The sequence below is a fragment of the Diadema antillarum genome, unplaced genomic scaffold (assembly GCF_040938485.1).
Source record: "Diadema antillarum isolate AM-2024a unplaced genomic scaffold, OU_Dant_1.0 scf00000084, whole genome shotgun sequence".
NCBI lineage: Eukaryota > Metazoa > Echinodermata > Echinoidea > Diadematoida > Diadematidae > Diadema > Diadema antillarum.
In genome coordinates this window covers 514271-539909 of record NW_027270973.1, presented here as the reverse complement: position 1 = coordinate 539909, position 25639 = coordinate 514271, and the positions used below count along the sequence as shown (strand labels likewise).

The window sequence follows — 25639 nt, the reverse complement described above, 5'->3', positions numbered from 1 at the left end:
TGTTCTCTTGTGTGTATAAAATGCTAATCTTGTATGGTGCCTTAATCCTGACGCTGATGCAGATCAAGCCACCATTCATCTTCTCTGTGCATGAGACTCCGCTATTCAAGAATTTGGTCATTTAGTCTAGTTTAAACTTTTCCTTTTTAAAGCATTTGAAGAAGATGTCCAAAATGTAGTAAAGCTTGCCAAGAGAACAGATGAAGGCATCTCAATAGAACTGTACAATTGTAATCTACATGAATCAGGGATGTGTCTGTCATTCCTTTACAACACTGTTCTCAGTTTGCTCTTTAATGCTCTTTATGTATGTGTGTGTGTGTGTGTGTGTGTGTGTGTGTGTGTGTGTGGGTGCATTTTGCATACAGTGTACATCTTATTACTGCCAGATAGCCAAAACAAGTTAATATTTTCCACCTTGTGGACACTCACCAAAACATCCTGTAACGAGAAGACGTCTGGAAAGAAAACAGGATGTAATCAATATACACTATAGTATTCAATATAATACCAGTTCATTCGGGAATGCTTAAAAATTTATGGATAATCTAACCTTTGATGTCGCTCCTAATAATGTACAATTTCTGCTAGTACTGCTTCATAGAGCACAGCAATGTCAATGGGTGGAATTTATGCTTTGGGTATGTATGTTCAGTAATTGCTGCCAGGTCATGCAAGCCTGGGGCAAGCTTTAATAATGAAGAATTGCTGCAGATATTCTGAGTAAAGGAGGTCAATACTTGATCTGATGATAAAATATGACTTGGAGCGATTAAAAGAGGCTCATGAAATCTTACCTTCAGTCCCTCTGATAAATGATCACATGCTTCGTTGGCAATAACATCATACTATCAAAGAGAATAATGATGAAAGCAAGGCTATGATGGGCCCCTTGTGTATTGCCATTTTCGAGAAAATGGGGCATGTAGAAAGGCACAAACCTCTGCTTTCTTGGAAACATTATTGTGCATTCCCCCTCAGACCTCTGCTTTCTTGGAAACATAAACTACGCTGTGTGATCTACAGAACACTTTGTCTTTTCTGCTGTCACCTTTCTCTCTCACAAGGTATACCTGGGAAATGGGAAATATAAAACAATGTATTGTACACTGTATGTGTACATCTGTAGTACATAATTATCAATTTTTATTTTCAAAACTGTCAAATCAGAACTTGTGCTGAAATGAGCTCCGAAACCTGCTATTGAAGTGACTTATGGGGTTTATGTATGGCAAGTTGCCTGTTTGAAGCACATTGTGATGCTATGTGAGGAAAGGTAGTTCTGTACGAGCTGAAATTTTCGCGATGGTTTTATTTTCGCGAATTTTGTGAATCGCCTTTGAACCGCGAAAATAACAACACGCGAAAATAACAACGCGTGAATAACTAAGTTCAGTTACATTGTAGACCCTCGCAACCGCAAAATTAACAACACGCGAAAATGTCCTCCAAGTAGCAATTCGCGAAAATATCTGTACGCGAAGATTTCAGCTCGTACAGTATTCTTCTGTCCATCCATGTGTCAGTTATTATAGGCTGCCCATCTATCTGTCTGGCTGTTGTTTGGGTTGTTTCTATCTGTGCTGACAGAACTTCATTGCATTAATGTAAAGCATCCATGGGATACTGTTATAGCGTTTGGAATCTTGGCTTTATGACAAAACCTTAAGAACACAACAAGAGCACATCTGGATCTGTGTATGTGGCCTGGGCGAAGCGAAGTGTTATAGGGTAATTTGTCATGCTACAGTATGCTACATCAGCCTTATTTCCTGCAGTACTGCAGTCATTTTCATGTGACTTGGGGGTGGGGGGGGGGCGTTCTGGAGGAAAATATTGCAGGAGAGCAGTAAGAGTTGGGGCAGCAGCACTGGAGAAAGCTGGAGCGGAGAAAGTCTCGCGGGGATTTCTGAGATGGAAGAGGATGTGACAGGTTACCTGGTGATAGATTAGCCAGCCTCCTCGTCTCACCGTGGAAGAGTTTCTTTCCGTTCTTTCTCTTCCTAATTTAATAAAGAAGAGATGAACAAGATGGTAATCACTGCAGATTCTTGTAAGGTTTGATCACAGAGTTAAGAAAAGGAAATGAAGGAAAAGATTTACTTTTCCATCGTTGGTTATTAAAAGAAGAGAGTAAGGTTTTGTGCATGGGACTTGGTGTTGGTAGTGTGGGATGTGGATGTGTGATCAGAGACAGACAGAAGGCATAATGTGGGGCACAATAATGGGGCACAATGATCAGTGGAATACCAGGACACCAAGGTTGTTGTACATATAGAATCCATTGAAGACTAGTTCCGAGTGACTCAGGCAAGTATCTTTGGGAAATCGTAGAATCAGCTCATGTGGGTTAAAATGTACATTAAATGCATAGTCATACATGTAGGTTTTGTAGTGATATGAAGAATAATTAGATCACTTAATTATCACTTAATCATCACTTAATCTGCATTGGTTATAAATACAATTGTTCTACGCGTATTGATTGTAGTGAAACTGATATTTTGATACATGAATTTTGTCAGCATGTACAGTGTATTTGAATATTCTCTGGAATTTTGATGCCCCCTTGGAAATTATGTCATTTTGTTGAGCTCTGTGAAATGCGTTTTTGACGAGGACAGTTCACAAGAGATAATGTTATTCAATAGTTTTTGTACCTCAACTACAATTGTACATGTACATTTACAGCGATGCGCTCAGAGGTCTTGCCAAGTTTATGATCACAGCCCAAATTACATAATTGTATGCAGTGTTGAACTTTAATCTGATGAAATAAACATTTACTGACCTTTATCATGTTGTCAAAGCCACACAAATATTCAGGGATTTGAGGGGTTGAATACGTCTGTCAGTACTAACAGTGACAGGCTCATGTATAATTTCAGTAGTATTCTGACATTATGGGGCTGACAGGGTTAACAGTATGTAGTCATGTGGGGGAGGTTGGCATTTAGGGGATTGTTTAATCAATGAGTGGCCCCGAGGTGTTCCTGTGCGTCAGTGGTCAACGATTAATCTTGTCAGAGTGACCACAGGGTTGATTAGGGGATGATGAACCTTTGTGTGTTTTATACATGTAGATCACATTTTACTCATCTTCTGGGAAATGACCCATGTAAACAGACCTGTCTCATTAAATGCAACCAACTGCTCAGTTGATTATATCTGAGGTACTCCGCAATCTTAATGAGCTTTATTTTAGTGTTTCTCATAGTATGAGTGTGCCTTCACTCATGTGATTGTTTCTCACCTAGGGTCAGGGCACACAACAATATTCTATTCTAGGCAACAAATTGAGTGTAATCCACACAACTTCAACTTTCAATACCTTTTCACCCCTAGTTTGGTCTTTTTAGGCAGCTTCATTGATGAGATCTTGTGATTATATGCTATTGATCTACAATGTATGCATAATGTATGTGGTTAGATGCTTCCAGGTATTACAGTATCCTTGTGTCAGTCATGCCATTAAAACACAAAACCAGTCCAAGTTTGTGTAGGTCTACTTGCCTTAACCTTAAAAATAATTTCACCATCACATGAGTGAAAATATTTATATACTGATAGTACATGTGTAGTACAGGATGTTTTGTAGGTACTACATGTATACCTGTGTACCGTTACTTTATATTTAAATCCATGTACAGTATTGTGCCTGTGTGTTTGTTTTTATGTCGCAATGTACAATATTATACATGTATACATATGTACAATGTGTCATGCATGTTTTGCTTTAAAACCTGATGCAGATGTGTGCTTTGTGACATGTACAATATGCATAATATCTACAGTGTATATTTTTCTCTGCATACATCGGTACATTGCTGTTGTACGAAGCTGCTTGAATTTATAGATCACAATGTAAGTATGGCAGCCCTTGTCTGTAAAAGTAGCGGTACCAAGAGGTATAAACAGAAAATGACACAGAGCAGTTTGTCAATTTACAAAATATAAAAGTTAAAACCTTACTGCGAGCTGTGTCAAAGAACATTCAAATCTGAGGGTATTTACCCTGACTGTGATGTCATGAATGGTGACACTCTCGTCAACTTTCCCTTTTTAGAAGTTTGTTCTATATTTGTCCCCAAGACAATGGGTAATGTGGTGAGCAACAGCAGGGCATGCTGAAAATAGACCCAGCTCATGGGCCGCGGGAAGTCTTTTAAGGGTGCCTGTTCATTTTACTTTTTTTTAAGGACGATATCGTCATGGTAATAGTTATGGCCAATGTTCCTGTGAACAGAGTTGTGACATCAGCTTCCGTAGAATTTCCAGTTGCAGGAGTAATCATCGTTTAAAAAAAGGCCCCTTTTGTTTTGTGTCAGCTAGCAATGTTGTCTGAAGTATGTATTCATGTGACATTTTATCAGTACTTTTTTCTAGTTAAAAAGTTTTTGTATGTTTTGATGTGGGGCACCTGTTCTACAATGATGGTACCACACACTTGTTATATTTTCCACACTTTGGTACTTCGAAAAATGAGTCAGATCCCCCCCCCCCCATAAATGAAATAAAACAACAAGTAGCAATTATTTGCACAATATTATTATCACAATATGAATCATGATTGATTGATAATGATATGTACAGCTGTACATATGTACAAACTATTCTGAAAGATATACAAAAATAAGAGCAGAATTTGGTTTTACTTCAATGCTCATCTTAAGATAGGACATCAAATATCTTCTTTTTTTTTTAAATGCCACAAATTCTAAATCATGTGTGCAAAGTAGATGATATTGACACTTTTGAATATTACATTTGCCATGTTTTGGGGGTCTGTTACTTATTTTTGGTATTGCCCTTGGCCACTGTCTTTATGTTACATTGTAACAGCAAGTATTGAATCTGGAACAGTGAGCTGTCCCATATAGATGATGAAACAGCAATTTTACACCTGTCAGTCTAATGCATCATAGTATAATGGTGTCTGGGTTATTTTTGATGGTTCATCTAAGAATAGCACACCTACACTATGAATACATGAACATAATAGATGGTGAGTCCTCACAAAAATCAAACTGGCATGTCTCTGTGAGTGCCTAGAAATACATTTGTAGGATACATTTGTACATATATATGTCTCTTGTTTTGGGGACTCTGACCATGACCTCCAAATCCAGCATCTTGTATGGAGATATTCTGATTATCATGTGCAGTCAGAGTGCGTGCTGGAATCCATTCATCATGGCCATGCGTCATGAAGGGTCTCATTTCGCCAGGTAATTGCCCCTAGATGGGGAAATCATTAGTACCACCAGCCTGGCTGTGGATTACCTCTTTGACTCATATCCTGGACTTCCCCCATCCCCCCTATGCCTAGTCTTCAGTTTTAGACCTTTGCATTTTTTTTTTTTTTTTTGGAGAGGGGGGGGGGGAATTACCTACATTGTATTATTGGTACCATGTGGGGTGAAAAATTGTCTTGTTTGTTAAAAGATCTTCGGCATTAGAACAGTGAGAAAGTATCTCATCTTTTAACCAGTATACATGTCTCCTGCCGTCACCATTTTTGGTTTGAACTGTTCTTGTACAATACAGTGTATACTGTGTATGCCATAGGGCCTATACTTTGCAGGGTTTTTATTTTTGTGAATTTTGCAAGTTGTATACTTACCACAAATTTATATGCAAAAATATCAACTCTGATCCCAACATGAATACATGTACATAGGCCTACATACATTTCTCCCTTCAATATATTGTTCTCCAAGATCACAGACTTAACCACTTGTGAGATTATCAGAAAGTCCTGATTCATGAAAATTTACTTGTATATCCGATGTAACTTGCTAAAGATGTAACATACACTGTAGGCCTACATTGTTACCTTTGCACTCTGTATACAGGCCAACTGCAGTGTGATTTGCAAATAAATGGAATGATTTAATGCCTCAGTGCATTTATAGGGTATTGTGCTGTTAAATATCCTCCCTTCTTCACACTTCTTTAACCACTTAAAACATAGTTTGCAATTTGACACAAATACTGTCAAAATCGTATATATTGCATGCATGCTTGTCTATGTACAAGGCCGTATACATTGTACAGTATCTGTAGTGCTCTCTTCAATCTCTCTTCATTCAATTCATTTCTGTGAAATTGTAGAAGTCAGATAATTTACAAGCTGTACAAATGGTTTGCTGAAGAGGTTTATTGAATAATATGGCCTCTTTTTTCCTGAGCTGTTTTTATTTATTTTATTTTTTGTGCTAAATTTAGGGTCTGATTACTCTTAAGCCCCTATGCAAATGAAGAGGGGGGACTTTTCATCAGGCACATGTTGTCTGGATAGATTACAATTACCAATCACGTCCAGAGCAAAAACAGGGGTAAAAGCCAACCGCATTTAGATTGTCAGGATATTAGTGATCACATAAAGCCTGGTGCTGCAGGCTTATAAGTCTTTATGTTATTTTTGTTTTATCCTTCTATTTTTAGCTGCTATATTCTGGTCCGTAGTAATGCAAGTTATCATTTTCCCCTATTGCACCATCCCCACCCTTTTTTTTTTCAGCAGCAAAACAAGCAGATTGTCTCAAATACCTCTCTCTCTTTCTGTTATTATATCTCTGCAGGTCTCTTTCATTCTGATCACCAGAGTCACATTGTACATATACATTCAGCAGATGCTCTCTTTGAGTCTTAATCATTCTAAACTGTCTTTGTTTTAAAGAGACTTCACAACTTGTTTTGATGGCATCCAGCTTAAATTTGTCATACTTGCGGAGAACATGAATGCGCGCATTGCAGTTTATATCACCATAGCAGTGGAATGTAGCCAGTTACAATGTATAGGCCTAGATGCAGTTTTTGCACCTTCTTCCTTTTTGATGCATTGTACTGAATTTATATGTAGTGTGTGATATCTGGAGGTATACAGTTATTAAAGCAAATAAATGTGAACTTGTGTATTCTGGTTTCTTGAGACACACACACAAAACAACAACAACAGCAACAACTAAGAATGCTTTTAGAACAATGCAGGGTAGACGCAGTGAGATATGAGAAATATAAATCGTTCAGTGAGTATACGGTATGTGTGTGTAAAGTAAATGTCAAGAAGATCAGATCAAGACTAACGTTTTGACAAGAGCGGAGGCAGTATTTGATTCATGGCTCATGTTTCATTAATGGACTGTGTTGGTACAGTTTATGTACAATCAAGCTTAATTTGTCGCAGGTGCACATTTTCATGATTAGCATTAACTTATAAGAGTTATTATGGGGAATATGATGGAACTTTGGGTCAGGATCACTGGGCACTGTCTTTTAAATCATAACTCCTCGTGGGGCTGTCGATATGATGCAATATTTAATGCGATTCTCCCTTTTGTGTTAATTATTGCCTCATCAACTACCACGTGCATGGTACACAGATTATCCAGTAATACATCGTATTAAATACAGTGTATTATTGGATACTCTGTGTACCATGCACGTGGTAGTCAATGAGGCAAGGAAAAACATAGTGGAGTATTAAAAACACTGCTACTGAGAGTGTGAATATTTATGAGCTGCTGCATGATGCTGGTACCCCTTTGTCCCCCCAAATTGGAGCTCCTGCATTTGAGACCTGATTGGCATAATTAACAATCAGACCATCTACGTGCCATCTTCTGTGCTTGTGTGTGTGGGTGTAGGTATACGGTATGTTGGTGTACAAAATATGTGTGTGTGCATGCATTGTTTGTTTGTCTGGCTGTTTTTTTTGTGAGTCAGCATGTATATCATTACTGTAAAACCAGAAATTTGTGCATGCATGAAACTTTTGCAAATTACGTAAGGAGCCAAGATTCATGCAAATGAAAATGTACATCAATAATGCAAAAGTGTTTGTCTACACAATGCATTGAGTACAAGTAGTGATTTGCAAAAGTTTCACGCTGCTGAAAGAGCCATTGGCTGCAATCCACAATAGTTTCATGCCATGAATGTTTCTCATTTGACAGTAAATAGATATTTTTTTTTCGTACAACATATCTATGTGTGTGTGTGTGTATGTGTGTGTGTGTCTGTTTGTCTATCTGTCTGTCTGTCCAAGTGCATGTTTGGATAGGGTCATAAAAATCTCCCCTTGATTGTCATTTTTTAAATGTTGGCCTCGCACACTTGTGCCACAACTGCATAAATCATGCCTGTATGTGATTGTTTGAGATGAGGAGGAAAAGGAGGAGAAGGAGGAAGCAGAAGAAGAAGATGAGCAGATTTCTCTACAAGATGTGACAAGATGTGATGTATGCTGTTGGGTTCCCTGCAGCTATGTCTCCTTTTGGATCCCCTGTCAGTTGGAAATCTGTACATGTCATGTTAACCATCTACAATGTGTACTCCATGAATACAAATGAGAAAAGAGATGATGTGGAAGGGGGGGGGGGGGGGAGGTGCCATAATTATGCTGCTGCACCTGTCTGGAATAAATTCTAGATATACTGGTTTTGTAAACAGATAAATCATGATTACAAGCATTTTTTTCTCCCTGTTCTTTATAACATATTCTATTCTATATTGATTTTTTTTTTCCCATCCTGGAAATCATGCATCTCAAAAATACACTGTAATTTGGGGATACTATACAACTCTTAACCCGTTGAGGACGGACTGATTTTGCTATGATATAGAACACGCATTTCCCATAGACCCCTGCCCGAGTATACTCGTCATACTCAGTATACTCGCAATGGGTTAAAAGGACCCACAGAAGTGATTTATCAGCACATAAAAAGTTTTGCATTCACCAAAATTGAATATTTAATGATATTACCATGGCAACACTTTAAATGCTCAGAGCTTATTGGCTGTTGTCTGGCTGCTACCATAGTAACGACAAATATAGCAAATTGCTCATGTGATAAGCATGCTTCACGAGTTGGTTAGAGCACTCTTTGGCAGGGGCTTCTCGGGCAAGTGTTTTGATGGAACATCAAAGGACAATCCAGATGGTCAGTTTGCAAGTTTGTTGGAGTGGTCAAGACAACATCATCAGTAGAAAGAGGTCTCCACAATCAAACAGCGAGATGAAACTCATTCCCTGCCAGTTACTTCACTTCTCGCCGTCATCATGGAGAGATGACCAATGGCATTTTGTTCGTTCTCCTTGTCTTCTTCTTTTTTTTTCTTTTCTTCTAATCAGTGGAACATGTTTACGTCCACGGCTGCTGGCTTTTGTGATGGGCGTGGGCGAAAAAATGACGCACAAATCAATTTGACGGGTGCACGGTAATTGCGGCTTCCTCACGGTGGTAAACAAACAGCTGGCTTGTCTACTGGACAGTTGGCAATTTAAAGATAAGAAAAGAAGGATGTATGGAGGTTTTAACGACTGTTGGCAAGTCACATGAAACCGCGTAATATCCTCCCTTGTCAATGTCGAGTCATTTAAGGTAATGTACAAAGCATATTTTGTTTTATTGGTTGTTTTTCCTGTAGCACATGGTAAATGAATGGAAAATTCAATACAATCTAAATACAAATGTACACCTTTAATGATCCACGTACACAGTAGCATAGAGCTTAGGCAGAATGCACCAAAAACATAAACATCCTATTGTACAATTTGCCTTGAAAATGGAAAAATAGACATATTCTACTGAATGAAAGCATGTACACATGCAAACCAGAATATGACACCTTAGAAAGACTTTTTTTTTTTTTCAAATTAAATGTAAATTTTAGATACCAGACACTTGCTTTGACATTAAACGTGTGCTTTAGAAATTCCTTGCCTGTACACGAAAGCTCCGAGATCAGCCTTCTTAATATCCTGCATGGAAGGATTTTAGCTCGGAGCATAAACATGATTTGTGGACGACTAAGCAATCCGCAATCCACTTTCTCCCATCACTGAAGGGGCGTCATCCCATGGTGATATTTGCCAGTGGCCGCGTCCCGTGATTGAAGCGCAACCCAATCTCTCCTCGCGGTAGTTTGTCTCTCAAAAGTGCGTGGCAACCCTTTGCTCCTGGCCATGGGGTGTGTAGTCTTGGTCGCCAGGCGTTTGCTTGCCTGTTACTTCCAGATTTATCATCAAATTTAACTCATAGCTCCAACATGTAACTACTATTCCTACCATCGATAATGAATGACAACACTGTGTGAATGTAACTTTTAGTGCGGAACTAATTATTCTGCCTATCATCAATGATAGTGTGAATAATATGTGAAAATGATTTACAGATGGTGTGGAATGCTGTTATTGCAAGTTTCGCTCCACCTCATGGCAACTTTTCAGTATTATTTAACAACAGAAGGCTACAAAACTCAATGTACTCCCTCCTACTGAAGATCTACAATTTGGTCTAGCAGCATTTCGATATGTTTACATTCGTGGTCTGTACCATATCCACTGTTCTGGCCCATTTTAAGATCTGGTAGATTCATTCCAATGGTGAAAAGGCTGGACTGGGAGCAGGTGTGGTTGGAAGTAACTGCTTTTTAAGCGGTATGAGTGGAGGTCTGTCGATGTACTTGATAATTCCTCTCCCACAGCCAATTTATGCGATTTTGTAGCCATGCACAAAATGTGAAGATCGTCTTTTGTAGCAGAGCGAAGATTAGTATTCCATCTGTGAGTATTATCAAACAACTTCATGGGCATTCAAAGCAAGTAGCAACCCACATTAGACCACGAAGTGTTTGTTGTCAAACCAGAAACATTCATGGCATAAAACTTTTGTGAATTTGAGCCTTTCCCACTGCATGAAAGTTTTGCTGATTGCCAACCATCAGAAAAATTATAAGCATGCTCCATGTACTGGATGGCGTTGACAAAACTTTTCGCATGCATTTTACTAATGTGACTCGTGGCTCCTCGCGAAATACCGAAAGTTTCATGATCATGAAAATTTTGGGTTTTACGTCCCGCATTATGTATCGTGCATGGAATGACATAGAGAAAGAACGTACAGTGTTTCCAATATCCGCACGACAAATCCCATTTGTATCTAAGCTATTTCTCTCTACAAATGATAAATCATACCTCTTAAAAAAAAAGGAAATGTTTATATAAAGTATTGATATGCCATATGCATAAATTGTCATGACTGGGAGTACACCCTGACAATGAGTAAATTTCTCATTCAAAGAAGATGGAATTTTGATTAAGCAATTTTACGACAGGTTTTGTGAAAATGTACTCATTACTCACACATTAAAGATTCTACCCCCCCCCCCAATCCCAGCCGCAAACGTTTTATGCTACAGGCACATGTCCTATTAGTCTGATGGCTTCTTCTGTACTCTTACAAATTCCAGGGCATTAGTGTGGAGCAATGTATCAGAAAAAGACAGAATGAGCCCGCTTTTCACTGGTGGTTCCCCCATCTTCCGACCTGCACTCATCTGTGCATGTAGCGCTCCTGTCATATGTGTGTGTATGGTGACTATGGAACTGATACCTGATTGTGGAACCAACCCCACACTTTGATCCAGCACGGTATGCCGCCGAGGATCTCTTGTGTGTGCAGTAATTGAGTGGGTGGGAGATGGTATTAAAGGCCATTATCAAAAATTTGCCTTCTTTACATTCTTCCTGCATAGGAATCTGTCCCCGGAAATTTTGCTGTAAATGCCGTCAGGATTGCAGATTAATTTCATACACCCTGTATAGTGTGGCGACAGGATTGACAGAATTGGGAAAGACAATACCAACAACTGGAGATGGTGTGAGATGAAAGCTGTTAAAGGGAATATATAGTTTTGGTTGAGACTGATCTTTAGGTTTCTAACATTTTTTGGTGAGATAATGAGAAACCTCATATGAAATATGAAAGAGCTTGTAATTCCAAGATGGATTCAACCTTTATCTGATGAAACTTGGTCTTGAAATGGCCGAGATATCCAAAGAAGTGATCCTGATAAATTGACAGACCACGGATTTTATTAGGATCTCTTTGTTTTCCCTTGTTTTTGGATATCTCAGTCATTTATAAAACGATTTTCATCAAACAAACTTTTGATTCCCCTTAGAATTGTATGCTTTTTAACATTTCATAGAGTGGTTTCCAAATATCTCGCAAAATGTTACAAGCTGAATCTCACCTCAACCAGTACTGTACAATCCATTTAACCCTCCCCAAACCACTGATTTAAAGCACCACTCTATCATATGCTGTAGAGATGCAGGTGGTACTCACAGAGTTAATTCAAATATTAGTGCATACATTGTGTAAAGGGCTTACTTTATTCATTGGGGGAGGGAGGAGGTGTCTTAATGGATTTGAATAGGGTCCATTTGTGGCGTAGAACAACCATCAAATGGCTGCAAGGTAACCATAGAAGTTGTCTCTTGATATGAGGACTGTTCGGCTTTATGTTTTAAAGGGAAGATAAACCCCAAGAGCAATGATTGAGTGAAAGCAGCAACATCACATTGAAAGTTTGAAGAAAATCGGACGATGCAGAATTTTTAAAGTTTTGGTGTTGGAACCATGAGGAGACAAGAGGTGACTGCAGGGAAAATAATCATCAGATATTGACATTGGGGTAAAATTCCCCCTGTAAAGTGGTTGGTCCATTGCTCTTTCATAATTCTAGATGTCCTTTTTTTTTTTGTATTGTTGTCCAATCATATCCTCTGGTACTGTCACCCAGTGTTCCAACACCAAAACTATATTTTTGAATCTTGTTTTCAAACTTTCACTGAGACTAATGTTGCAGTACCAAGTGTTAATTTATTATTCCTTGCACTGTATTCATGCTACAGTTCTCAAGCTAGAGCTTTGCTCTCTGGAAGCAATCAAAATAATCAGTGGATTTGTCTTCTGTGTTTACGATATGTTTTCATGTCTACAAGGAGAGTCTCACAACATTTACAATGTAATGTTACTCATAATATAAAGTTAAATTTGAAGTTGCAAACAACAATACCAACAACAGGAGCATGCACTCATGCTCAACAACCGCAATTATGGAACTGTGTGCTCACTCACACACATGACGAAACAGTACTGGTATGTCCACATCTTATGATGAAGTGTTAAGGGGGGCATAGGGAACTCTCACCCCCCCACACACACACATCCCCCCCCCCCCAAAAAAAACCCCACACATACATACATGTACACATTCCTCAAAACTGAATGACTGATCAGTACATGATATCAAGTTTACTTCAATCCATGGATGACCAGAGACTCCAACCCCAAGCACCTTCTGATCGGGAGATTCTCCCGCCTGAGACCCCTAGCAAACGGGAGACTCCAATTTGATGTGTGCGAAGCGCGAAGTTCTTTGCGGCCGGGGTCCAGGGCCCGCCTAAGGACCCTGGAAGCTCTGGGGTTCTAGATGCTCTCTCGTGTTATCTAAGGCTTATTTTTCAACATACAATGACATTAAGTAAGAAATCATTTCAAGCAGGAGACACAGAGCCAGGGCGGGAGAAATTAAATCTCAAGCGGGAGAACGGGAGATTTTGCAAAAATGGGCTTTCGGCGGGAGATCTCCCATCGAAAACGGGAGAGTTGGAGTCTCTGGATGACTAGGACAACACTCCAGCTTGAAAAAAAAAATAAAGTGGCAAGCTTTATGAGAGTGGTGGAAGTAATTTGCTGGATGGCTCAGCTGATCAAACACAAGCCTGCATTCTCTACATTGATTGGCAAGCAGGGCACATGTTATGCAGTGTGCATTGGTGAAGCAGCCCTCTTGTTGATCTGTTGGATAATGAAAGCTTGGATGGCATTTACACAATGGGATACAGTTGATGCGTTGCTGTCTTAAAAGCAGTTTGGATTTGGAGTAAATGTTTCAGTATACTTTGTTGGAAGTCATGATAATATGTTGACAGGAATAGTGTTACAACTGTATAATGTAGCAATAATGACAAAGAAAATATTTCAACATTCAGTTATAGACTTATATCAGTTCACTATGATGAAAGTTAGGGAACTGTTGATGATTATTCTGTTTGATACAACATTGAAAGGAATCTGTCTCTCAGACTTTTTTTTTTCAAATTTCTTTTATTTTCCCCCATTGAAAACCTTAAAAAGAGGAAAAGAAGAGAAGAAAAGATTGATATTTTCATCAATGTTGAGTTACAACTTGTGATTATAGTTTATCAATAGTGTCCATATTTGGTTATTGGATGGGACACTACACTGTATGCATTCATAAACATCACCCTTTGTGTGTTAACCACAAAATACAGTATTAGTATGCATGGTTTCATGTGATGTGACTCTTCACAAGTAGTTATCTCAAGGGACACCATAGGGGTATTTACATTGAAAAAAAAAAATTAAAATGGAAAAACCAGAGATTTTTGATGTACTATTTACATTTGTAGAAAACTTTCCAATGTTTTAGCAGGAGATATGCATGTTCAAGGAAAATGGGAATATTCATGAATTCTTTGTCATCTTTTTTTTTATTTTTATTTTTTCGTTCGTAGTGAGCATGTACAACCAGCTGCTGTCTTTGAATGTAGCATATGGATGTCACATGACCAAAAAACAAAATAAAACTGGCAAGATTGGGAGAGAGCATTAAACTAAATAAAAACAAATAAATGAATGAAACTGTGGAGTTAATTAAAAAATGCCACTTCTGAGGAGGATCTTTTTTACTGTGTTTTTCACTCACATACTGGTTGTTCGATCCTAGCAGTTTCTGATGAATAACTTAAAATGTGCAAAAACCTATGGTTTGTGGTAACACTGTAATCCCGCAATTGACATGGAGTCTGCCTTTAATTCTAAGCGATCGCTGTCTTCTGTGGGCAGTAGCATCCCCCTGTACTGGTTTGTCCATTATGTGAATAGGCAGATAGAACAGGCACTTGAGATTAGACTCAAGGGCACTAGGAACGAAGGAGCCATGCACATTGGGTCTGTTCACACTTCCCCATAGTCATCCAGAGAAGAAGGAATACAGCTTTAAGAAATTTGATAGTCAGGAAATGGGTGAATCTGGTAAATATGTGTGACCAGATGTGAACATGGGCACACTTTGGCCAAACTAAACATTACTCATTAATTTTTACCAGTTATTTGTAAGAGGACATCATTTTTTTCATACTTCTTTGGTTTGATTACAAACACGTATTAAGTACTTAGCAAATTCCTCGCAAAGGTCATGTTCTTAACATTCTTCTCCTCAACAACATCTTGCATGCTGCTGCTGTAATGCAAGTTCTAAATAGTACAGGGAGGTTTCAGAAGTAACAGATAACAGGTAGGGGCTTACAATTTTCTTTTGATAGTCTGCTGTCACCGACAGTCTTATTATATCTGGTCCCTTCAAGAGGATCTCGATGATGTGGTACGGAGGAAAATTTTTTCGAGCTGCACGACAGTAGATATCTTCCATGGTGTTGTCATTGATTTACCTTCTGCCTCTGAGATGATGGTGCGAACAGATCTACTGGATACACCCCCCCCCTTCCCACCCCCTTCAGCATTTTCTTCAGTGCTTCTTCATTGCATCTTCTTCTGTATTTTTTTCACCTTCCCATATGTGTTGATTCCATCTGCAGAGTTCCTGCCCTGGCTAGGCCAAGCAAACATAATAAGATAGATTGGAGTAGATTGCTGTTTACATGCTGGTGTCTTGAGGAGGTGAATTTTACCAGTCTCCCTCAAGAGTGGGCATTACTTAGAGCTCGAGTGGTTTGTGGGTGAAATAGCAAAACAAGAAAAAGAATGAAGAAAGAAATAAAGAAAGACAGGGGTTTCAGACTTGCAAAATAATCCTTATTATGATTATGTTTGTGTGACAGGTTTGTTCTATGTTTCTGTATTTAGACACATCGGTGAGACTACTTGTCAACTGTACGTGGTAGACAACATTTTTTGATCAAATAAACATCTCTTGATACATTCCCAGAGATTTATAGGTATGCATGCTGAATGGTGAGGTGAATATAGGATCATGACAAGCTTTACTTCATCAGTTGTGTTATGTTGAGTCCAACCATTCACATCACTGATACAAACTCAGAATGGAGCAAACCTTGTACAGTGGAAATATGATTCAGTTTTGCTTTCAAACTTCCAAAAGTAGGCATATTAGCGTTAGGTGTCTTTCTAAACACATTTATAAACAAGTTCTCTACCAGGTCTGAAATCTCATCTAATGTCTTTCCCCCTCCTTACATTGTGCGAGTGAAGAATGCTTGTTGCAATTGGTGGTGTAGGGTGGCAGGTTTTATCATATCTCAAGCAGTCTCCATCTGGAAGAGGGAATGGGACAAGATGTTTATACCCCCGCCAAACGAAGTTTGAAGGGGGTATATAGGAATCAGCGGACGGTCGGGCGGTCGGTCGGGCGGTCGGTCGGGCGGTCGGTCGGGCGGTCGGTCGGGCGGTCGGTCGGGCGGTCGGGCGGTCGGGCGGTCGGTCCGTTGCAAATCTTGCGTCGCGAACTACTTCCTCAGTTTTCAACCGATTCCCATAAAACTTGGCACAGATGTGTGCCTTGGGTTGTAGATGTGCAAGACGTATTTTTTGACAGTACCCAAAAGTACGTTGCCATGGTAACGGCATATTATGGGCAAAAATGGGTACAAATCTTGCGTCGCGAACTCCTCCCACAGTTTTTGATCAATTTTTATGAAATTAGGTACAGATGTTCATCTGAATATGTTAATGTGCAAGACACATATTTCCGCAGTGGCAAAAAGTGCGTTGCCATGGTAACGGCATGTTATTGGTAAAATATAGGGCAAAATGCTTCATGGCAAAACTGCTTCATCAGTGTTCTTCCAATTCTCATGGAATTCATATTGAATGTTTGTCTTAGGATATAGGTCAGCATGACACATTTCTTGACAGTGACAAAAAGTATGTTGCTATGGTAACAGCTCACATATTATGAGCCAAAATGATTGAAAATTTTGTGTTGCAAACTACTTCCTCAGTTTTTGCCCAATTTCCATGAAACTTGGTACAGATGTGTGCCTTTGGTTGTAGATGTGCAAGACGCATTTTTTGACAGTACCCGAAAGTACGTTGCCATGGTAACGGCATATTAATGGCAGAAGATCAAGGAAAGATCTTGCGGATTTAACTACTTCCTCAGTTTTTTGACCAAAGCTTATGAAATGTGGCACACACCTTGATCTTGGTGGGAAGATGTGGAAGACATATTTTTCGGACGTGTCGGAAGCTGCGTTGCCATGGTAACGGCATATAAATGGCAGAAGATCAAGGAAAGATCTTGCGGATTGAACTACTTCCTCTGTATTCGACTGAAGCTCATGAAATGTGGCACACACATTGGTCTTGGTGGGAAGATGTGCAAGACATATTTTTTGGACATGTCTGAAGCTGCGTTGCCATGGTAACGGCATATTAATGGTGGAAGATCAAGGAAAGATCTTGTGGATTGAATTACTTCCTCAGTTTTTGACAAAAGCTTATGAAATGTGGCACACACAATAGTCTTGGTGGGAAGATGTGCAAGACATATTTTTCGGACGTGTCGGAAGTTGCGTTGCCATGGTAATGGCATTTAAATGGCAGAAGATCAAGGAAAGATCATTCCTTGGGTAAGACTGTCGTCACGGGGCGGGGGTATTAATCACCTTAAGTGATATTTCTAGTTTCTCCTAGATTATTCTCTAGATGTTGGCTACTTGCCATCCTGTAATGTGTAAGTGACACAGGATTCGACAGGAATATGGCATTAAGATTGTTTTGACGTGTACAGAGAGTGTGTCATTTGAATAACGATTCTATTTCTAATGATGTATCACTGGAATTGTGATTCAAATATTGTATAAATTGTGGTCATGTGTATGCAAACTGGAATCGCAGAGTGTGACTTGAATTGTAATTCCAGTCATGACTCAAATATCAGTCCAGTGGTGTTTTCCAATCACAATTTTCCAGAAAAGTTACAAAGTGAAACAGTCTCGTGTGTGGATTGACCTCCAAATTGTGTTTTGGGGACAGAGCTTATGGTGACATTTCAACCACTTCCACAGAAAAGATGCTCTCCAAATGCTCGCACTGTAGTCAAGGCGAGTGCTACTTACTACCCAAGAGTGATTTATGGTAACTCAGAAAGAAGCCACACCTCCTCTCCTTGCTCTGAAATTCAAAATCGCAGAATCCGTTAAGTCTTCCTTGATTGTACGTAAGGAAGATGATGCGAATTGTAATTGTAATTCAGCATTGCAGTTTATACATTTTTGAACCTGTGTGAAAATGGCGTCAGATGCGGTGGCTTGGTCTATTCTCACTTGATATCACAGTGACATCATGTTCTGTGCAAGTGTCTCTAAACATACTTGAGCGAAGTAGGCAGATGGATTACAGAGATCAGAAGTGAAAGTTTTGAAAGTTTTTGCAAATTGTGGTTATGGGAGTGAACAAAATGTGACCCGCGACAACGGTTTCAGGCAAAAGTCACAAGAGCAAATTCTCTCCTAGGCGGGGTACAAAGATTTTGACCATTATATTTGTCGATTTTGGTCTTTTGCAGAAATCGAATCTTTGATATGTTTTCTACATCTACACTAAATTTCATATCATAAGACTACCAGGTAAGTTTTTCCTATCGAAAATGGAATTTTAAACACCCTATGTTGGATCGCACTCGTCAGTTTCGAGCTTCTTTCGAACGCCGCGCCAATATGCCCAGTGTTGCTACGGCGCAGGGTCTCCAAACTCATCCGTCAATTGCTGCGATATGACATAATTGTGTGAAAAGAAAACTTACGATATTCTCAAAACTGTCAACTCGTAGTAAATATTATGACAGCAGGTTGACTCAAATGACATTAGATGAGAGGAAAGGAGGGATCACAAATGACCAATATTCAAATACTGCATGTCAAGATTGCACCAGAAAACTACCTAATCGTGTTTGTGTGTTTTTTTATAATATACACCACTGCACAATGCAACACATTCATGGCTTCAAAACAAAACAAAACAAAACAGGAAGCCAGACCCTTGCCAGCTCTAGCTATTTTTTCTGCCTTCGAAACGTCCCTAATGATTTAAAGACAAATCAACCTCAATTAAAACGCAATTTGTAAAGATGCAGATGCGGATTTGCCACCCGCTCAGTGACATTTACACACGGGCATGGTGTGTGAAAATGCCATTGGGTAATGCGTGCACCATACACACGCTCACCATTAGGCTTCAGTGCATGCGATTATCTTATCCGCCATCTTGAAAGACGTACTGGTGAACAAACCCGAGCGAAACGCATTGTGTATGTCGGCTCCAAACGCCGAGTTCCAAGGAAGGTGCCCGGGAAATTTGACTCTCTCAGTGAACCAATCAGAAGGCGCTGTGGTTTGCTAGAGGCGGAGCTTAATCTTGATTGGCACCATCGTACGGATAGGTGATTATCACCTTGCATCGCCACTCGGACATTGTCTTTGAGAAAGAGGTGAATCTTCAAAGCCCGTTTTCTCGTAATTTTGTCAGGCTAACAACTTAAAAAGTGCATTATATTTTGCTTTATATGCCCACTTACGGTGTCGGAGAATACAAGTGTTTTATATCAATGCAAAGCTTAGGAAATGGGCAATGTGATTCAATGAAAAAGTGAATTGTCAAAATTCCCGACTTTTGCCTGAAACCATTGTCGCCAGTCACAAATGATTAGTCCTTAAAAGTATGCCAGTGCCATGATACCAGCAGTAATTTGTTCTTTTTTATGGTCCCATGTTGACTGGATGTTCGAATCCTCTGTAGTTGCTTGGTTATGCTGTGTGTATACCACTGTACAAAGCTGAGTGTGGTTTGCCCTATTACTGTACTTTCATCAACCTCATATAGGCCTAAATATTTGTGATATTGAAAGCATTTTCTTTTGAGAGGTAACATCTCCACAAGTCATCATTAATAACCAAAACTTGATTGAGAAACAGAAAGCACAGATGGTGTTTGCTGTGTTTGAGGCAAGTTGTAAGTGCCTGTGATGAAGAAATATCCAGATGTCGTCGTCATATTGCAGAAGGCAAAGCTTGCGTTTCGGGTGAAATGTGTATATGGGGCAAAGCTGTGTGTAACATGTGAGAAGCTCACAAAAACAAACTCAGATCCCACCACAGTGAAAGTTCTTTGACTGCTGTAATACGCTTCTTTTTTCTCTTTCTTCTCCTTTTGATGGAGGGTTTTCCAGTGCACTTTTCCCAGGAGTATACTTTGTCTCCTGGACCTCTTTTCTCAGGAGAGAGGTAAAGACCAAGACAAACCTATCAATCTACAATGTTGTTGCACGTCAGTGTTGCCAGCGGGGGAGTTTCTTTTAGTCTTGTACGAAGGCTCGAAGGCTTGTCATTTGGAGCGTTGAAAAGTCTCTCAATCTTGGCTCTGAATGAATGTAAACAGCAGCAACAATTTAATAATATGTACAATTGTATTTCCTAGTTTTTTCGCCCATGTGTATGTTTCCCCCAAAGAGCCACTTTGGAAAGATGTGGGAAGACTGACATCTTCATTTGTTATTTATTTCATTCCCCCCTCCCTTGCCCCCCCCCCCCCCCTCCCCCCTCCTACTAAGTGCCAGTGGCCTCCAATGTAGTGTGCACTGTACAATTGAAAGTTTAATGAGACATGTTCCATTAATCGATGAATTAATAAGGAATTTTTTTTAATGTTGTGTTATTTTCCTGTATTATGTTGCTGCAAGGCAGCCATGAAAGTAATCCCTTTTAGATGGAAACCCTACTCAGTGTTGGTGCAAGAGATGATTGACAGCTTCAAATAAGAAAAAACCAAATTAGAGAATGATATTATGTCATGAAAGTAAAGATTGCATTTTAATTTGTTATGCTTATGACTTACAGAAATGAGAGTGATACACAATTCTACACCTTTACCAGCAAGAGCACTGCTAATGTGATTAAGACTCTTGCAAGAGACAAAACCCCAAAGAGAAAGTTTTGAGTGAAGAGAAAATAAAAGCAATTTTAATTATCAATGTTTTATTTAAAAAAAAATGATACTGAAACTAGAAAGTCATCTATATCCACACCACTGGTAACCTCGAAGGGCAACTTTTAAAGGAAACCTTGGGGGAAGTTTCTCAGTTTCAACCCATGGACAGCGTTTTAGGAGAGCAGTATACGTACAGCCAACAAAAATTCATGTTTTGCTTGAGCAACATTTTCTCTGTAACTGTACTGTATGAGTAGGTGATTGCAGTAAGTCTTGCTTCCACTCTTTCCTGTATAGACACCAGTAGTATAATCCATTGGTCTAATGAAGGCTATTTAATTTCTTTACAAGCCACCAAATCCTGGTGAAATTTTGCTGCAAAGACTTTATCTCTTTGAATTTCACTGACTATCTTATTTGAAAAAAAAAATAGTTTAATGGAATTGGTTGTATTTATCAAATACACACAAAACAAATTAGCTGTCTGACAATGTTCAAAATTTTGCTGATTTGTGAAAGAAGTAGAAACTTTTATCTCCTGAAGTGTGATGCCACTCAAGGATAAGTGATGAATTTTAACATGTAGCAATTTAGAGACTATTAGAACTTCTGCCAAAACAAACAACTGTATTTGAACACCAACAGGCTCAAATAGAGAAGAAATTTACTTCCTGGTACTTGACCTAATGGAACACTATCTCCTAGAGTAATTCACAAAATTTACAAGCTATGCTTTTCTTGTGAATTCCTCTTTTCCATACACAGTTCAAAAAATAAAATTGTATTCGCTCACTTATTTATTTATCAAAATACAAAGTCAATATTGGTATACATGTAATTGTATACAATGTTTTGTTGAAGCTTGTGTGATTTCAAATTCCTTCAAATATTCTGTGGTCATGTGAGCATTATATTACTTTGTATTGTTTTATATACAAATTAATAACATAATTCAAATTTGAATGAATACTAAAAGTTATGATTAACAATCTGTACAGCACCAAATAATTGGAATGTGGTTTCTAAAACTGGATGTGTGTGTGTGTGTGTGTGTGTGTGTGTGTGTGTGTGTGTGTAAATACCTAAAGAAGGGTAGATACTGGCAAGGAGGCAAGTTTTCTGCTGGGACCTCCGAGTTGATTGCATGTTATTGACATTCAGATATCTTTATGGTAAGTTATAGTCGTTTCATATTCCAGCAGGCAGTTTATTGTGCTGTTGTTGTTTATTTTCTTCTGCTGCTTCAATTGAACATGACTTTTATTATGAGTATTCTCTTTGAGATCTTCAAGTGAAATTGCAATAGAACTTCATTGTAAAATTGCAATAGAACTTCATTGTGAAATACAGTAGCACATTTTCAGCCACAAATTTGAAATGAATTGAAAATGAAATAGCAAATTTCAAGGAGCGCCTTTGTTGTATCGTGTCAAAATGATATGAGGGCAGGTTTGTCTCAGTGGGAAAGAAGAAAAATGAGCAAATGCTGCAGGTATAAAGTTTGAATGGTCCCTGAGTGTCTGACTTACCTTTTATGAGAAACTGTCATCATCAAAGTTTTATTTGGGGATCTATTGGCTTCGGAACGACGACTGTTTCCACTAAAAATATTTTCCTGGCACATGCTGGCATTCTTCTCGCCAGGAAACTGTCTTCTTCGACCGTGACTGCCAGCTGCTGGGAGGGTAGATGGAATGGGATGTTTGTAGACTCTGTCAGAGTACAACATTCCCCAACTTTTCTTTTTTTATTGATGGGCAAACCTACTGTGGGTCTCATAGACCCCGTTTACAGTGCAGAGCCAGGCCTCGCAATTTTGTCCATTTACACTGCTGGGCTCGGCCGCGCTTTTAATTCAAACCTTTCAATATTTTGTCGTAGTGGCGCTCTGCTTGTAAACAAACGCAATTTGGTATTGTCTGGTTTTCAGACCCTTTGCCAACTGAATTCCGTGGCGACGAAGTCGTCGTTCGCGCTAAGGCCTTTGCCGAAGGAAAAAATCCTTTGCAGGACAAAACCGCCTTAAACTATACTAGTTTTCGACGTTGAGGGGGTTGATATCCTGAACAGCGAAATAGTACAGGCAGAGGGTTTGGAAGCCAGACTAAAATTGGCCGCGCATATGGCCCAGTTTACGTTTACACTGAGAAAAGGCCGGGCTCGCGCTCGCCGCGGCCGAGACCACCTCCAGAGCAAGGCCAAATGCGAGGCCAATTTGGGCCTCGCATTCGGCCTTTTGCGCGTTTACACTGAAGCGGGGCTGGGCCGAGCCGCGGCCGAGCCATGGCTGAGCCTCACACTGTAAACGGGGTCATAGATGATAACTCCTGTCAAGTTAGCTTTGAGGGTAGAATTTTATGGACACATCTCAGGAGTAGCAAAAAAAAAAAAATCCCTTTTGGATAAAAATTCCCAGGTATCAAGTTTTCCCTTTGGAAAGAGGGACAGATAGAGTCAGGGTCATTGTGAGAGGAACTTGTTCAAAGCTATTACTTCAGGTAGAAGGAGGGGAATTGAGGTGGAAAATGAAATTGGGGCTGGTATGTGGGAGCATAGTTGCTACTACTAGTAGTTCACTGCATGCCATATACAACTAGTTTATCTGAGTCACAGTACTCATGAATGTGTCCCAAAGACATCACTGGTTTTTAAATCCAGGAAGGGACAGTTCTTTGTATAGGAATGAGGACTGATGATTCTTCATGAAACTTGCTCTGAAATTTTCTTTGAGGTGTAAAGCCAAGGATCTAAGTCATTCTTGCAATGGCCGGCCATCAGTTGTTTGAAAGTTCAGTCTATCAAGTCTACTGCAGTAAATGGTATGCCTAGAACACTTTTTATGGCTTTGATCAAGATATTATCTGCATATTCATTTCTTTTAGTTTTTGATGCCCTTTTGCTAAAGAATCTTGTATTATTAGCAGCTGCGTACTTGTTCAATTCAAATAGGCCTACTTTGTTGCAAAGCTGCCATCTCTTGTGTTTTTTGCCATATTTAGTATGATTTTTCTTTTCTTTACCCCAGTGTACTGAAAGTGTGATATTAGAAAAAAAACCTGTCAGACATGGAATTGTTAAGTGTATGATAACACTCAAAAAAGAATAACAGTAAATCGTCTTTCTTGAAATGAAGACGTTGTATAGGCTACATGGTAGACAATATGACTTGACTGTACTATATTATGTACTGTGCCTAAACCTTGCTTGGATTCCCAGGGTCCTGAAAATAACAAAGAGCCCTATTCAGGGTGACTAGAGGGAACAACTGCAGTTTAGTAAAAAATTAGATTTGAATAGCGGGCTGGTGAAAGGAGAGCCAAAATCGAAAGTCCTGTGAGAATTTGAAGAGGGAGAACTTCCCAGCCAGAAACTTGACACTAGCCTTGGCCTCACTGTTTCTAAAGTGTTTGCTGCCCAGCTCAATAAAAGTGGTTTCTTCACCACTTTGACTACTCTTCTCTCATATTGTTCATCTTCTATTTATTCTTCTGATTTTTCCTGTTCGTTTCTTTTTTCCCCTTCATCTTCTCTTTCTCTTGCTTCTCCCTGAACTACTTGTTCTGATTTGACATAATATGATTATAATTTCATTATTTCTAGTAATAGTATCATTGTTGTCATTATCGTCATTATCATTTCAATTTCTCTATCTTCTGTTCTTTTTTTCTTGTGTTTCTTATTCTTCATCATGTTGTAAATCTCCTTGGCTACTTTTTTCACATGTTTGTCTATGCTTTAGATATCATTTCTTTTCCCCATTTCTTTGTATATTCTCTCATTTTGTTATCCAGTTCCTCTCCCTATTTTCCCCCTCTAACCCTATTCCAGATTCATGTTATCTCTTGCCCTATCCTCCTCTTTTATGCAGTTTTTTCTTCTGCAATTTTCTTCATTACTGTTCTCCTCTATACCATCGGTCTTTCTTCTTTTGACATCTTTTTCCTCCAATTTCTTCATTTTCGCCTCTTCCATCTCTTCTTTGCATATTGCATATTTTGTGTATCTAGCATTTGGTCTGACTCTCTCTCTTCCTCCATACAATAATATTTTTCCATACCTTTTCTAATCTTTCATGTATGCCAACCATTTTCCTGACTGACCTATTTTCTGCTCTGGATAGCTAGCCAGCCAGTCAAATTAGACTGCTGTACATGTATCTCCCACAGGAGGCCAGTGGAGTTTCTAGGTCACATCGTCTCTCCTTTTTTCCTCTATGTTCATGTTTTGAATGCATTCTGACTGTTTTCTTTTCATTCAATCTGTATTCCAAATTGAATTTTGACAAGAGATTTTGTTTGTAGCAACAATTTGCTTCTCTTCTTGCTGGACAAACTTTTTCATTTTTTTTTTTTGCCACACTGTAGTTCCAATGCTCAGGGTAAACATAGGATATTATTTGATGAAGAATATAGATCATTTGACATTGGAAACTAGAATTTGTGATTTTTTTTTGAGGGGTTGAGGATTGGGATTAGGAAGGAATAAAGTGTTGTCTACTTTGCAATACAAGAGATATGGAGAGGAAAGAAAGGGTTGAGGGATAGTATACAACCTACACATGGAGTAAGTTTCATCCTTAGTGATCGGCCTTGCTTAGTCCAATCCAATTTCGTTAGCAGCATTTTGCTTCAATCTGTAGTGACAGGTAGCATTCTAATGACCGGGAGGTTTTCATCATCAATTCTGTGCAAGCCTGCAGTTGCCGGTCGGATGGGTGGTACTCTAAATGCATTTCAATAGACGGTAATGGAATGTTAAAAAGAATTTCCGATGCTCAGAGACTCCTGCAC

General features: G+C 39.1%; 1 protein-coding gene across 1 annotated transcript in view; it reads left to right on the top strand.

Moving 5' to 3' along the window:
* The window catches only part of LOC139717887 (clathrin heavy chain-like), a 60317-nt gene that overhangs the window by 16187 nt on the left and 18491 nt on the right, over nt 1-25639 (top strand). The gene's annotated exons all lie outside the window — the stretch shown is intronic.